Source organism: Emydura macquarii, unplaced genomic scaffold, assembly GCF_026122565.2.
Source record: "Emydura macquarii macquarii isolate MOO-44397 ecotype Brisbane River unplaced genomic scaffold, CSIRO-AGI_Emac_v2 contig_3477, whole genome shotgun sequence".
Taxonomy (NCBI): Eukaryota; Metazoa; Chordata; order Testudines; family Chelidae; genus Emydura; species Emydura macquarii.
In genome coordinates this window covers 8,594,866-8,610,341 of record NW_027133614.1, presented here as the reverse complement: position 1 = coordinate 8,610,341, position 15,476 = coordinate 8,594,866, and positions in this window count along the sequence as shown.

Genomic DNA, 15,476 nt, shown 5'->3' with positions numbered 1-15,476 from the left:
GACACTAGAGCCTCATTTTATCTTAAACTTTATTTTCTTGTGGCATCAGAACAGACTGATGATCCGAAAAGCCCAAAGACAGAATCTGTTAAAAAACCTTTTGGTTCTGTACGTTCACACACATAATCCTATTCATAGTTAACATCTTTATTATCAATCTGAACAGTGGAAGAAAATGGACTCCTGCCTAGGGACCTTTTATCTTTCCCTGTGCTAATTTCAATTAGATGTTTTTGTCTGCTTGTTTTCTTTTGAAAGGCAACCTAAAAAATAGCTACATAGGATTTAATGGCATCTTTGATGTCCTTAAGTATTATTGCTTAGCATTGTAATATTATCTCTACTTAATCCTGCTCACAGTGGAAACTTCTAAGCATTTTACTAGCATCTATGTCTGTGTATAGACAATCCTGATAAGAAGAGATCTATCTATGGGGAAAGATAATGAGAAATGTAGTCAAAGGCATGGAGATGTTTGGTTGCAAGATTAATTGTACACTATAAGTGAGAACTAAAGTGCAATGGGACCTGATTCAAAATTTATTGAAAGTGGGAATCTTTCCATTGATTTCAGTGGTCTTTGGATCAGGCCTGTTATGAGCTCATAGAAAACCATAGAATACATAGAATACTGTGGTAGATGTATTTTGTATATGGGTCTGTTATGCAGAAGTGACATGGTTCTACAGTCTTATGACTCTCTCCCTTTGCTTTCAGATACATTTGGGAAGATGCAAATTTATGCAGACAGAAGAACTATCAAAACTTTCTTTTTGGAAACATGCTAAGGAGAAATCTGTATAAATTGGGTGTTTTACCTAGTGGTAAGTTATTTCATCGGAAGATGGATCATTCTGCTCCCACAATGGATATCACTCTAAATTACGATTACTATTTCATTTTTAGCGCTCTCTATGTGTATCATTCAGCTCTAGTGTCTGAGTTATGTATTTAAGTATGTTTTTAACTTTCGGTTTTAGAAATATTTGGCATCCTCCAAGATTAGACAGTGGACTGACAAGGAGAGCTCTCTATTTGTCATCCTTCACATAAAGGAGAGATGTTTTATAGAGGCTTTCAATGTATTCATTAATGAAGACCTTCTCTTTACATCGGTCATAATTTAATCAAACTACATCCTCATTTCCCCACTCTAGTGCCATGTACAAACAGATTTTTGTAATAAAGAATCTTTGTAAAATGAAGTGTTATGCACTGTAGGATAACACCAAACACTGTTCTACTTCATAAAATCCCACCCTTTGTTTTAGCAGTATCTCCTCCAAAAGTAATTATTTTCTTTCTTGCAACTTCAGATGAACATTCCCTTAAGTTATCAGTTATGTAACAATGTAATTGCAATGAATTCTGACAGCTGGATAGTGTAACCAGAAATAGCAAAAACTGCACATCACTGAAGTCAAGTACACAGATATTGGGCCAGATCCTCAGCCAGTGTAAATTGTTATAGTGCCATTAAGTTCAATTAAGCTAGTATGGCTAAACTATTTTGACAGAAAACTGGGTTTCCAACAGAATTTTTTTTCACAAAAAGTATCTGCTTTCCGAGAAAAGACAGCTTTTGGGGGAAGTGGAAGGGTGTAGAAAAAGCACAGAGATTAAAAACTTTGATTTAAAAATTACCACATTGCCTCATTCCTCTATTGTCATCTCTGGGAAGATTCCCCAGAGAGATTACATATCCCATGATGCTCTAGGGCCCGGGATTTACATTATGTTCCATGTGGCTCAGCAAGAAGTGAGAAAGTGGTATACATCATGGGCTATTTAGTCCAGCCAGAAAGCGCAATCCATAGAAAACATGGGACTCCCGAACTACAACTCCCATGAGACATGGAATTTCCTAATCCTTCCTCATGGTTTTGCAGGCATACACACACAAAAACTTTTTTTTTTTTTTTTTTTTTTGGCCAGAGTCAAAAGTTTCTGTGGAAAATAAAACATTCAAATAAACTCTAGGAGCCAGCCTAGCTCCTATCAGCTGAGGATTTGGGTAGGCAGTTAGAAACCCAGAAATCAGACCAGCCTAACTAGTTAAGTGAAAGTGCACAATATTTTAAGCTCTTCATTTAGTGGCTTATACAGCACCCAGCACATTGCCAGTCCAGTAATAATAATTACTGATATAATTACTGCCAGTCAAGTAATAATAATTACTGATATCTCCATTACAAGTGTAAAATTATATTTAAAAATGGATAGATAAACTTCAGCTAAAGTGAGAAAGTTGAAGGTTATAAACTACAAGCTAAATTCTACCCTCATGTATTAATGGCAATTGGATGTACGCGTCTGAGGACTATTTAACCACATGTGTGCAGGGGTTGTTGCTTTTGGTAGAAACAACTCAGATCTTTAAACAGCTAATCTGACATCCTAAAAAGCGGCAATTATGGACTTTCTCTATTCCTTAGATGATTCAAGATTATAAATTTATAAAACTTCAGTATCTAGATAAAATAATTTTATTTGAGTGCTATATTAAGATTAAATGTCAGTTTTCACTCTGCAAATACCTGTTAATTCACATATGATTGGCAACTGAAATATACTGAACATAAGAAACATTTTATCATCATAAAAAGAGTATTTAGAGGCTTTGAAGCAGATTTTTAATTCCATTTTCTGACTTTCTCTGTAGTATACAGTCACTCAGTTTCTCTCTTCTCTAACTAACCTTTCCCCTCTCCCCTCACACCCACCCATACATTCTTCAGCACTTTTATCTAACTCCATCTTCATTTAACAACCTGCTCCTCATTGGCCTCCATCTTCCTCAGAAAAAGAAATGTACGAAATTAGAGGTACTAGCCATTCTCAATACTGCATTAATAAAAGTATCCTACTCTATCCTAAATACCAAATACCACCCACTTTTCAATGTAGTTGTCCAGGACAAATGCCACTTTGTACTTCTTAAAAGGCAAAATTCTACTCAGATCTTTATTTAGAAAAATGGAACCTTGTTCAAATTCAGGATTTGGAACACATTTATTTCTTAGAGAACTGTAAATTCCAGGGCCATGAAAATTACTTCTAACATATGTAGTCGCTTTTCCCTGAAATCCCTATACTTAAAATGCTTCCACTGAAGTCTAAGGAGATTTTGCCTTCATCAGGAGTTCAGGATCAAACTAGTCAAAATTTTATTATGCTTACTTCACAGTTTGTATTCCTCTTAATCATAGAATTGTAGGACTGGAAGAGACCTTGAAAGGTAATCTAGTCCAGTCTCTTGCACTAATGCTCCACTACGTTTTTTAAATGGTTATCAGTTTTCCACTCAAGAATTATAATTCTAAAATTTAGATATTTAATAAGTAAATAAGTTTAACTGTGGCTATATAAAACATTAGTCATATTACAAATTAGACAAACCAAACACTTATTTTAATTTTAAAAAAAAAGTCACAAATCTACATTTTTCCCAAAGGGCTTATTTCCACCTTATATCACACCTATTATCTCTTGTCACATAGTATTGTATTGTTCCATTTCAGTATACATAATATTAATTGAATTATAAGAAGAGAATGTATTTAAATTATTATTCCATTCAGTCATTGAATGGAATAATATCAAATCAAATACAATGGAACTATGCATATACAACTTCAGTCCTGTGTGTGTTTGTTTGACTTCACTTTCAATTTCTGTAAACAGTTTCCTGCTATTGTGTGTGTCACTTATAAAGTATGCCAAATTATACTACCATTGCACAGCAGTTAATTTTCGCATCTTTCTTCAAATTTTAATTTTCTGGAATGGTCTCGAATGGTTAATACAAAGCTTCTTATTTAGCCTTTAGCTCCATATACTGAATATTTTTTAAAAACATGATTGTTGGGGAATTGAGATATAGGCTTTTTATCTGAATTGTATTGTGAAAATATTGTACACTATTCACTATCCTAACCATTACACTTATATTACATATTGTTTTACCTACTGATCCTTGCCTTTTGGGAGGATCTTTGTATAGATTGAATAGCAGCAAACAATTATGTAACATTTTAGCACTTCTAATTGTTTCAGTTCCTTTTCCTAGAAAACCTTTAGGGGTTTCTCAAGTAACCTTTCTAACTATTTTTCCTGAAGCTGTGAATTTAGTATTTGGCAATTCACAGAACAGAAAAATTGACCTCTCTTCTCTGTGCTCAAATTCAGTGAGCTCTACTGTAAGGGAGACTAAAGCCAGAACATCCCATGCTTATTTAAAAAAAAAAAGTGTTAAAGAGGTACTAAATAAAACAGCTATACAGGCCACTACAAAATATAGCTTCATTACTCATCAAATCTAAGATTTTATAACGGGCCTAATTCTGCAACCTACTCGACTGAGTAACTGCTATTTATTGTGAGTAAGGATAGCTGAAATGGAACCACTGGACAGAAAAACAGTAGCTAATTGATTCAGTAACTGGGAAAGGTCTAAGGAAGGAAAAGGCAATGCTATCAAAAAAATTGATTAAAGTATCTGCATTTGCAGCTTCTTGAAACCTAACTCACAACAGATTACAAATAACCATAGCAATCAACTCTGCTTTGCGAGAGCCCTGTTATGCTGAGCAAAGACAGTGCACAGTGCAGATAACATCAGTTCAGGAATGTATAAAGATTGCAGCTGCATAAAAAGATGATGGCACATCAAAATGCTGGGCGTAACTTCTTAGCATGAGGAAAGTTTCCAAGACAATGTATATCTTCCCCATGTGTCTGTGATTACTATTCTGACAGATATCCCCAACACTACTTAGTTTAAGAACATACTATAGAATAGAAAATGTTAACAAGGACATTCAATAAATGTAGTTGTATTATTGGACTCCCATTGTTGGATCATGTATTCATTTTTTGTTATTAACATATTAAAAAAAGAAATAAACAAAGACAAGTCCCCTGGAAGGCTAATACGAGGGAGAAAGGAGTCCAGAAGAGCTGGCTGTATTTTAAAAGAAACCTTATTGAGGGCACAGGAGCAAACAATCCAGATGTGCAGAAAGAATAGCAAATATGCCAGGTGACCAGCTTGACTTAACAGAGAAATCTATGGTGAGCATAAGCTCAAAAAGGAAGTTTACAAGAAGTGGAAACTTGGACAGATGACTAGGGAGGAGCATAAAAATATTGCTAAAGCATGCAGGAGTGAAATCAGGAAGGCCAAAGCACAACTGGAGTTTCAGCTAGCAAGGGACGTGAAGGATAACAAGAAGGGTTTCTATAAGTATGTTAGCAAGAAGAAGGTGATCAGGGAAAGTGTGGGCCCCTTACTGACTAGAGGAGGCAACTTGGTGACAGATGATGTGGAAAAAGCTAAAGCACTCAATGGTTGGTTTTTTTGCCTCTGTCTTCCCAGACAAGGACAGCTCCCAGATTACTGCACTGGGCATCACGGTATGGGGAGAACGTAAGCAGCCCTCAGTGATGAAAGAGCAGATTCAGAACTAATTAGAAAAGCTGGACATGCACAAGTCCATGGGGCTGGATACAATACATCTGAGGGTGCTGAGGGAGTTGGCTGAAGTGATTACAGAGCCATTAGCCATTATCTTTGAAAACTTGTGGTGACTGGGGGAGGTCCTGGACAATTGGAAAAAGGCAAATATAGTGCCCATCTTTCAAAATGGGAAGCAGGATGATCCAGGGAACAACTGACCAGTCAGCCTCACCTCAGTCCCTGGAAAAGTCATAGAACAGGTCCTCACGGAATCCATTTTGAAGCACTTGGAGGAGAGGAAGGTGATCAGGAACAGTCAGCATGGATTAACCAAGGGCAGGTCATGGCTGACCAACCTGATTGACTTCTATGATGAGATAACTGGCTCTGTGGATGTGGGGAAAGTGGAAAGTTTTTGATGTGTCTCCCACGCTATTCTTGCCAGCAAGTTAAAGAATAATGGGTTGGATGAATGGACTATAAGAAAGCTGGCTTGATCATTGATCAACAAGTAGTGATCAATAGCTCAATGTTTAGTTGGCAGCCGGTATCAAATGGAATGCCCCCGGAGTCAGTCCTGGGGCTGGTTTTGTTCAATATTTTCATTAATGATCTGGATGATGCAGTGGATTTCACCTTCAGCAATTTTGCAGATGACATTAAGATGGGGGGACACTAAGATGTGGAAGGTAGGGATAGACTAAAGAGTGATGTAGACAAATTGGAGGATTGGGCCAAAAGAAATCTGATGAGGTTCAACAAGGACAAGTGCAGAGTCCTGCACTTAGCACGGAAGAATCCCATGCACTGCTATAGCCTGGGAGCCAACTGGCTAAGCAGCAGTACTGCAGAAAAGGACCTAGGAGTTACGGTGAACAAGAAGCTGGATATGTGTGCCCTTGTTGCCAAGAAGGCTAAGAGCATATTGGGCTGCATTAATAGGAGCATTGCCAGCAGATCGAGGGAAGTGGTAATTCCTGTCTATTCAGAACTGTTGAAGCCACATTTAGAGTACTGTGTCCAGTTTTGGGCCCCCACTACAAAAAGGATGTGGACAAATTGGAGAGAGTCCAGCAGAGGGCAAAGAAAATGATTAGGGGGCGAGGGCACAAGACTTATGAGGAGAGGCTGAGGGAACTAGGCTTGTTTAGTCTGCAAAAGAGAGAATGAGGGGAGATTTGCTAGCAGCCTTTAACTACCTGAAAGGGGGTACCAGGGAGGATGGTGCTAGGCTGTTCACAATGGTAGTAGATGACAGAACAAGGAGCAATGGTCTCAGGTTGCAGTGGGGGAGGTCTAAGTTGGATATTAGGACAAAACTTTTTCACTATGAGTGCAGTGAAGCACTGGAATGGGTTGCCTAATGGGGTGGTGGAATCTTCATCCTTAGAGGTTTTTAAGGCCCACTTGTCAAAGCCCTGGCTGGGATGATTTAGTTGAGATTGGTCTTGCTTTTATCAGGGGCTTGGACTAGATAATCTCCTGAGGTCCCTTCCAACCCTAATTTTCTATGATTCTAAGTCTAGGTGAAGATTATGTATCCGTCGTACAAGCATATATTTTGACATCATCTAATGTGTATAAGAAGGCTCCACCTGTATAAATAAATTACTCCAACAGTTCAACAAATGTATTTAACTTCTGCGCAGTCTAAATCCTTGTCTCTTGAGGGCAGAGCATATCAGTGGATTGAAGCATCCTGAAACTAGATTGTAAAAAAAAGAAACTGGCACTGTGTGTCATGCAGCTAATTGTTGAAAATAGATCATCACAGACATGATAAAAGGAGAGATTTCATCTACATAAGAGAAATATTACCATTAGAACTAAAATCAAGATGTTTACTGTGTCAAAAACAAACACCAAAATCATGCATCAAAACTTCCGTCAGCAGGATTGGTGAATCGCAGTTGTACCATGAATGGTTGCCTTCTCGTATGACAAATGGGAAAGTAGCTGTGTTGTTACCATGACCACCCTTCAGTTGTTGACTTTTTAAAACACCTCCCATGGAGTGAAGCATAGACCTTGACCAGGCACTTAGGTTCCCCTCAACCAGTGAGCAAGACATTCCTCCAGCAAACTGAACTTTTGTTCAGTGGAAACATAAAAAAAAAAAGTTCACAAAATTCATCACGTGGGTTTTCTTAAGCCCTCTATTATTTTATGCCCCCTTTCTTCCTGAAGCTCCTCTTCTCCCACAATAGATACCACGCAACTGAGGAGATAATGTGGCTCTTCTTGGCTAAATTCAGGAGAATGGATGAAGCCATATACCGGTGAGAACAAACAAAAGATATAGAAAGCTCCAGACGGTGTTGCTTAATCTATGCTTTATTTCCCACTTGTTTGTCTCTTCTAATAATAGAAGGTCTATTTACATCATTTTATGGAAATTACAATTTGATCTTCCATGCGGAAACAGTGAAGCTGTAGTCTTGGAGCCAAATTCTCTGCTGGTGCAGATTGGTGCAGCTTCCTTAACGACAAAGGAGCTGAGTCAATTTTCCACAGGCAAAGAATTTGTCCCTTGGGTTTTAAAAGGATAGAAAATGTTAGAATTTGCTTAAGAGACTGATTGTACTAATTCACCTGTATCTCTATTTCCGAGATTAAATAGAATCAGTCTTGTTTTCTCAAATTCCACAATAGGAAAGTTGAGACTTAGATAATGATAAAAAGACATTTTTACTTACAAATGTTGTCCTGTCCTCCTTTTTAGTTGAGGTCATCTTTAAAGAGAGTTAAGCTTTGAATTTAGATTCATTGCACGCATACTGCATTTTGGGGTTTCTGAGAAAACATTAGTCTCCACTACAGGGAGAGAAGAGTATTCTGAATCAAATATTAAGAGACTCCTTAAATTATTGTTTGATTTGAAACAATCGGTATTAATTTATTGTGTGAATTGATTTTTTTTTATGAAGGAGGATATGATCTATAATTATTTTCTTTACTTTTGGAAGTGCTCATTCTCTTTTCTGTCAATCATATAAAAAGGTAAATATTGTAGTGTACATAATGGTGCTGTATGCAAGCATGGACAGTGTTATTTTAAATTAGTTTCTGAACCAATAAATAATGAAACTGTTGCTGAGACCATCGGGGTTCTTATTTCACCAATATGTGCTGGCCAGTAAAAAGGTTATCTTTACATTTCCTACGCTTTACATTAATGTTATTATTTCAGTACAAAGATAATGGACCTAGCTAGTGTGCCTTGAATAAAGAAAAATGCTTTATATCTATTTTGAGCTGCTGGATAAAGATATATTTTTCTGCAGTTCATTCTGTCTCTCTTTTCTCCTTGAGTGGAGCTGAAATTCTGAACTCAAAGCATGAGAAAAGTCTTTTCCACTTAAAACACCCAGTTAATTAATAGCCAATTACACTAGTTTGTTACCCAAATTCTGATACTGAAACCCAAATCAATTCTGTTATTACTCCAGGGCCAGATTGTGGGCCATTCTGAAAGTCTATTCAGGGCAACAAGGGGGAAGGAAGGCACCCCCTTTCTGTCTTGCACCAAATACCCATACCATATAGCAGCATGGATTAGAGACCAGTCTCCATGAGGTGGCTACATTCCCTTCCTTGGTAATGGGCTGGTCCAGGTTACTCCTCCCATAGAGAAATAGGAAACAGGAAGTAGATTGAAACCTTCTGGTCTGCTCCTGAAGCAGCACAATTATGTGGTGACCTATACATGGGGCACAGCCACAACTGACCCCATAATACATACCAAAATAACTACTTTTAACAAAAAAGAAGAATGGAGACTATATTAACAGAAAAACCCGAGCTAAGACTACAGAGTCATCCCTTAACTTTTTGGACAAATTCCTTCCTAGCTCAAGTAGGCACAGCTCCTTTAACTTGAGAGGTAGAAATAGCATTTTATGCTATAACTGAATTTGGACCCATATCTCCAAAATGGGTTCAACTAAGTCCTTGCATTTGGAAATCCACAGAGGGAAAGTTCAAAATCCAAATCTGAACTTTCACCAAGTTTGGGTGGTTTAAATTTGGGCCATTATAGACAGAGAGACTCTATCTGCAAACACTGATTGGAACCTTGACCTATCATTTTTATTTAAAAGGATTATAACATTATTTCTTGATGCATAATCTTTGCTGCACTTCACAAAAGCCCCCAGATTACTGGTGTACAGACTGAGAAATAACCACCAGACTTCAAAAAGTTACTCCCTATGGACCTCCAGCTGTAAAAAATTACTCATTTGAGAAGTCACACTGAAAAATCAACAGGGCTGTGCTCAAGTGTTCCCCTAAAACTGAATGCTTGTAAGGCTTCACACCAAGTCACCACAAGCAAATAGTTTCCTCCACTGACCTCCAGGATTTCCCTTTCCTCAGGTCGTTGTGAAGAGGGTAACTCACCATATGCACCACCCAGTGGTTAGACAAGGACATGCCAGGCTCGTCTTTCCTGGCACTTCCCATTGACAACTCCAGCCCTGTAATTATCTTCCTTTCCATGACTCAGTCCTCTAGCCAGGCCATGAGTTCTGTCCACCCAAAGAATAGTCCTGCTGTCAGTCTAGGGGTTCCAGGCTTCACAGGGTCATGAGCCTCCAGGTTATAATCTTCCTAGTCCAGATTCCCCTGGATCTGGAGTAGGCTTTTTACCTTCATCCCCATCCAGGAATTTGTAAGGAAAGACAGGCTCACTCCATCAGGTTCTAAGCTCTGTTCTGGCAGCATATTTTTGCACTCCCAAAAGGTGCTACATCACTGCTTCTATGGATTGCTTTTTATCAGTCTTCTCATACAAAAGGACAAATAAAAGACACATGAACAAAATAAATCAAAGGATAAATCCCAGGCCTTTCAAGTGGACACAGTCCTTTTTCTATCAGCAGGTCAGGTAGGTTCTCCATAGTCCAGAACACCAGACAAATGGACCTCCCATAGCACTGCCTCTCAGAAGATAAGAGTTCACTGCCACTGGCTGCCCAGAACTGACCGGCTCTGCTCCCCTTTTAAGCTCCCCTCCTGTCCATGCATACTTTCTATGTGTGCAGGGTACAGCTGCCTGGATCCAAAAGTAGCTCTTAAACCCCTTCTTAGCCTATAGGTATACGTATTTGCTGAGTAAAGCATAAGTATAAGTTAAGGCAGTAACGCAATGAGACTACAAGCCTCAAGGCCTACTGGACAATCGCTTAGCTAAACTACTAAGGGATAAGGCCCCAAAACATTAGAATAAGTAGTTAACCAGGAGTAATCCTAGATCATAAGATATCACAAGATAGAATGCTGTAACAAACTAGCATGACTTAATTGCTTACAGGTAACCATAAGATGCCAGTTTGTACCAGCTTGAGGTATTTTAAGTTAGGAATATCAGCACATGTCCAACCACAAGAATGCCATGGTAACTAATGGACATATATGCTAATACATTTGAGGTAAAAGGCCTAGTAACCTTTTGGAGAAAGGCGTGGAAGTACGAATAAGGTAAAGGGGCTGAAACCCTTTTTGAATATGCATTAGGCGTAGTGGGCATCAGCAAAGCACACTGTAAAAGTTGTATCCAGCTTGCATGCCTTGGGAGACACTAGGATGACACCCATTAGTGAAGCGGAAGATGACAATGATAAAGATGATAATGACTAACACTAACACTTCTCCACATGAGATGGTAAAAGAATATGGCTGCTCAGCTGCTCATTGTATATTATCTCTAGCTTCTTTGCTGGATTGAAGTGTTTTTGATTTTGCTAACTGTATTAATAAAACTAATAACTATGTTAATAAACTAATAAAACTAATGCAAATTCAAATTCCTACATGTGAGTATTGCTCCCATGCATGTCAGAGTTCTCAAATTAGGTAATTTTAATAACTCTGGGCTCGACAAGACCCTGCCAAACCACACAGTGTTAACTGGGAATTCTTCATAATTAATATACAATCAGAGAACACCTTCCTTTCTAGTGGAGGATTTGTATACCCAGTCACAATGCTACACACTTGGCAGAGAAAAAGGGCTCCAGTGCTTTCTCCTCCCAGTCATTTTTGGTGCTGCTGGCTCAGGGTGGTGCAGAGGTGTCTTAGGGGTTCCAGTACACTCCTACTGTAGCCAACTCTGCAAGGAATTTAGAGCAGGGAAGGCCCATAAACCTTAGTGAAGGGATGAGAAGATCTCTGGCTGTTCCCTATAAACCACACACTGGAAATTATGGACAGTTTCTCATCACACACAAATGCTATAGAACAGAGCTGGTTGAGATTTTTAAGGATATATGTGTTGATTAAGCAATTAATAATATCTTAGGTGCCCACCCTGTGAGTTGGAGATTGCTCATAACTCTGTGCAATTCTCATTTAAAACTCAGTTTAGAAATGTGGATGCTGTAGCTCTAATTGCAGTGTTAAAAAGCTGTTTTAATGAAATTCCTTTCACCTTGTAATACTTAGGAAGGCAACACAATCCCCTATCTGACAACATCATTTATGAACTTTATAATTCACAACTCAATTAAAAAACAGATAATTCCCCTTTCTTTTATATATGCAACAATTAAAATGGCAACTCAATAGATATTCAAACTGTGCTTCAACTGAGGCATGTTATGCTGATTACAAACAGTAACTTTTTTTAAAATTTGTAATTCTAATTAGCATTGGTTTTCTGTCAAATGCAGTAATTAGGAAAGTTGTCAATGTCAATCCTATTATTATTCTTGATAATGCAATTATTTAAACATCAACCAAACATGAATGTTCTATTTTTACTTGCAATATGGTACATTAGCATGGAGAGTGTAATTATTGCTAACATCCTCATAGTACTTAATAAATGTATCTCATCAACCAACATTATCTACCTAAATACCTGAACACAGATGTTCGTGATTAAGAATTTAAAGAGATATGTATGGCCTACTCAAGGACTGAGCTAACCAGCAGGTCTGTGATTAGCTCTCCATGAACAGAAGTGGAAAAAGATGTAGTGAGAAGTCTTCAGTATAAATGCTACTAAAAATCCTCAGCAAAAAACAACTTGATTCAAAGAGCAATAATGGTTTTGAATTAAGCCAAATAAAGCATTGAAATACACAGTAAAAGATTACAACTCTATGGTATGATCCTTTTGATAGTATGCTACAAGTCTTATTATTTTCTAAAAGCTTTACCATAGGAACTGAAGGCAGAAAAAACCCACAAATAGACTGCCACCTTTCACCAACATTTTCCCCTATGTATGAAGTAATAACCGGAATTGAGAAGAAGGTTCTTTGAGATGAACTCATTGTGATTTGGATGCTTCCTTCAGTATGAAGCTTATGCCCACTCTCAATTTTTCAGAAGCAGCTAGGTGTTCTCCAGGGAAACTGTAAAAAGCAAAGGCATATGTATAGATGTCCTTATTTTTGCTTTGGCCACCTGGTGCTGCTGGTTCTTGGACTGTTTCTGCCATGTCTGTTAATGCTATACCCTATATATTGTACAGTGTAGGTTTAATTTGTTGTATATCATATCTGTCTATGAATGTGCATCTGTGCATGCACAAAGACAGATGTAAAAGACGGAGACAGAAAGAGAAAATAGCAGTTCCATGAGTTTTGGACTCTCCCCCTTCAAAGTTTCAGCGATATCCTGAGATGTCTGTTATGGTGGTGCAGTTTGGAACTTAAGCATAAACAAATCATGTCATACAGATCTGGGGTCTGGGTGCTTGGATAATATGGTTTCCAAGTGCATTTGGCTCTGGTTGAATCCTAATCCACAGTCTTCTCTGTGTACTGAATATATTACAACCATTATTTTCAGCTAACTCAATACACAGAAGATTTTTCCCCTTTTAATATATTCAAGGATATTTAAAGACCTTAAAATACAAATCAAAATCACTTCACAGTGCAATCAAAAGAAAAGTCATCATAAAATAGCCCTAACACATAGTCAGAAATAACCACATATTTAAAAGTAGAAAAATGAGTACCATTTATGAAGATCAAGCATTCAAAGACCCCAAATTGAGTCCAGAGTTTCACAGCAAAAGTATCTACAATCTGAACTCATTCAGCTCATATATGCTAGAGCTACAGCTGCCCCACTCCTCCTTACTGAATGTAAAAAAAGGAACGGATTAAAAAAAAATTTAAAAAACAGAAAAAATGACCTTTTCTTATTTTTTTAAGTCTTTTACTGTAACCGTGTATATTCATGAATTATTCATCATCATTTAGAAATATGTTTGGCTATTCAGTGTGCAAGCAGTACTTGTCTAAAATATCTCACTCTTAGTATAGATAAAACGTCGCCTGCAGAACAGATTGTAAAGAGCTATCTCCAAAATCTCCTGAACATGGATTTAGTTTAGCTTTTCACAGTGCCTGTCTCATACTGAAAGATTGCAACAAAACACAAAAATAATCAAACATTTTTCAAGAAAAACACTTCCAAGATTTATGCCCACTTTGGTTCAGTGGATAAAGCATTATTACACTTGTGTTTTAAATATGTTAATTACATTCTTGGTATAGTGACTATTTTCATTAGGATCATGTGTTCCAGACATACAGTACATAGAAAAAGGCCAAATTCTTGTGGTTTATATTTCCATATGCTTTTTCACATTTCTCTGGTGGCCCTTCTTCATGGCATGATAAAAGTGTATCGTACATGGCATCTGCCTTTGGACTTTCATAAATAATCTAGTGTAGAGGTAGGACTGGGCAGAGTTCATAAAACATGGCTTTTAAAATATGATAGAAGGTTATTAAGTGTTTAACTGTATAAAGTATGGAAAACTATATATTTTTATTGCTACAGAGTCATTTTTTCATTACTTCATACTGGGGAAAGAATATTTGGAGTGATGTTATATTTTACTCCGCAAGCAGCTCTTCTGCTCTGGAATTTTTAGAGAGCTTGAATTATTATTTTGATGATCAATATTCAGAAGTTGCTAGGTAGTAGCTATACTGTGTCCTGTTCATTTTCAGAGCTTTCCCAGATTAGGCAGGTGGGGTACAGATGGGTCTCCAGGGCTATCCATCAGTTTGCTTTGCGGAACCTTACAGAAACTGCCTGGGACCAAATAGCAGCTCAGCTGTATGGTTTCCAAACAGAGATGGAAGATAGATAAAGAGCTCCTTCACATATGCCTGGACAATTGAGAGTGGGAGGATGGCACAGCCTTCCCACACTCAACCCTCCCCTCATCCTGAGAGGGAATCTCCTCTCTGCACTGCAGTGATTATTGCAGTCCCAGGGCAGTGCTAGGTTTTGCAGGGAGACAGGAGCAGTGTGCAAAGAGGGCCAAGGAACTCATTCACATGGTGAGAAGGATGGTGCAGTAGTTAGGGTGCTGTGATGGGATTCTGGAGGTCTGGGTTGAATTCCCTGCTCCTCCAGAGACCTTCTGTGTGACCTTAGGCATTAGATGCCTACATACCTTTACAAATCAGGCTCTTAGTCTCTCTGGGCCTCAGTTTCTTATCTGTCAAATGTGAATAATATTATTTCTCAACATGATAACACCTCAGTGAGGTAAAGTAAATTCAACAGTCAAAAAGATTGTGAGATGCTCTGATACTCTGGTAATGCAGACCCTATAAATACCTAAGTGTGTTGGGGCAAAAAGGCAAGTCCCATTCTGACAATGAGTGGATTAAAGAAACTGACAGGCTCTCCATTGGCAATGAGAGGGATAAGGAGATCCTGTGCATGCAGGTGATCCTGCTGTGTTACACCTGAAGCCAATGTTAGGTGGGGCTAATAGAGCTAAAAGGAGGATAAATAGCAGAGCTAGGAGCTGACAAGGAAGGAGGGCAGAGTTCTGTTTCTCTTGATGGGTGAGAAACTTGGTTGCAGCCCTGAATAAGAGCTTTATGGCAAGCTGGATCAGCCCTCCTAGAAGGGACAACTGGGATGTTGATGGAAGCAGAGATTGTTTGTGAGACAAGCTCTGAATAAAAGGGTGGGGCCCCACCAAAGTTTTGTGGGCTGACCCTGAGTTTGAGCTGTTTGTTCCTGCTTACCT